The sequence below is a fragment of the Somniosus microcephalus genome, unplaced genomic scaffold (assembly GCF_052327205.1).
Source record: "Somniosus microcephalus isolate GS21.2 unplaced genomic scaffold, FLI_Smic_1.0 unresolved_chr8, whole genome shotgun sequence".
In the NCBI taxonomy this organism is placed as follows: Eukaryota; Metazoa; Chordata; class Chondrichthyes; order Squaliformes; family Somniosidae; genus Somniosus; species Somniosus microcephalus.
The window spans coordinates 1,817,608-1,819,294 of NW_028225186.1; the positions used below are offsets into that span (position 1 = coordinate 1,817,608).

The 1,687-nt window shown below is 44.6% G+C and overlaps 1 non-coding gene across 1 annotated transcript; it reads right to left on the reverse strand.

Moving 5' to 3' along the window:
* Positions 1 to 1,231: 1,231 nt before the first annotated feature.
* On the reverse strand, positions 1,232 to 1,315 carry trnas-cga (transfer RNA serine (anticodon CGA)). Its single transcript has one exon. It is a non-coding gene; the product is annotated as a tRNA-Ser (tRNA).
* Positions 1,316 to 1,687: the final 372 nt, after the last annotated feature.

Sequence of the window (1,687 nt, forward strand, 5' to 3'; positions counted from 1 at the left end):
GAGCATTGATCTGATCCGTTGGCTGTTGGATCGCTTAGCTCTGTCGACACATGCTGTTTCCATAGCTTAGAATGTGTGTAGTCCTGTGTTGTAGCTTCATGAGGTTGGCACCTCATTTTAGGTACGCCTGGTGCTGCTCCTGAAATGCTCTTCTGCACTCCTCATTGAACCAGGGTTGGCCCCCTGTCTTGATGCTAATGGTAGTGTGAGAGATATGCCGGTCCATAAGGTTACAGATTGTGGTGGAATACAACTCCAAAACTGAGGCCCCCTCTGCCCTCTCGGGTGGACATTAAAGATCCCATGGCACGATTGGAAGAAGAGCAGGGGGTGATGAGGTTTACCCGGTGTCCTGTAACCAATATTTATCCGCAGATCACCATCACTAAAACAGGTTATCTTCGATTATCACTTTGTGGGAGCTTGCTGTGCACAAATTGGCTGCTGCTGTTTTTCCTACATTACAACAGTGACTACAACTTCATTGGCTGTAAAGCATTTTGAGACGTCCTGATGTGAAAGGCGCTGTTGAAATCAGAGTCTTTCTTTTACAGCCTTCGAAGTCAACTGACAAAAACCAAAACTCAACAGAAATTGAATTTAACAGTAAAAGGAGCGAAGTTAGGCTGGTTAGCTCAGTAAGTTCGAGCGTGCTCCTAATAACGCCAAGGTCGCGGGTTCGATCCCCGTATGGGCCATTTACTTTTTGATGGTGTGGGTAGTTTCTTAATTTTGCTATTTGCTGAAAAGATTGGAGCTGTAATACTTTGAAGCAAAGTTCTGCCGAGAGCTCAAGGAACTGGAAGGTTGACCCTGTGTTTCTCTGCCCACAGATGTCGCTGATCTACAAACCACTACTTAATCCTCAGGTTACCAGAAGATTGTAGGTTCTAGTTCTGCCGTGGTCTTTTTACACACTTTTAATTCGTGTTCAGTTTTATAAAACCAAACCGTGTTCCCACTTAGTAGCTGAAGGTGATTCCCAACCAGACACTGCAGAGCTCTTTATTAATTAGTATTTTTGATGCTGCTTTGTGTGTGTATTGCTCACTAGTTCCCAACAAATCCACAATATCTAATTGATGCCGATAAATTATTTGTGTTCCAATTGGAACAACAGCTTTGGGTTAATCAGTGTAATAAAGTGCAGTGGAGGGAATTCTGATCAATTTCGGGGCCAGTGATCGCCACAGGGAGCCGATGAAATAAAATAAATAATTAATTTCAAAGTCGCTGCGAGCAGGGTTCAAACCTGCACAGGAAAACCCCATTGAGATTTCGAGTCCAAACGCCTTATCCACTCGGCCATCGCAGCTGCAAATTAACAGTGAGAAAATGCTTCCTACTGTGAGTGAGTCAGGAACTAGCTCAGAGAAAACAGGTAACAAATACTCACCGATAAATCCATCAGGGAATTCAGGGTTAACTTCTTTGCCCAAAGAGCGCTGAGAATGCATTAGTTGAGGCGAATGCTACAGATGCATTTAAGAGGAAGGGAGAAAGGAATAGAAGGATATGCTGATAGGATTTTTTTAAATTCGTTTATGGGATGTGGGTGCGCTGGCAAGGCCAGCATTAAATGCCCATCCATAATTGCCCCTTGAGAAGGTGGTGGTGAGCCGCCTTCTTGAACCACTGCAGTCCGTGTGGTGATGGTACTCCCACAGTGCTGTTAGGGAGGGAGTTC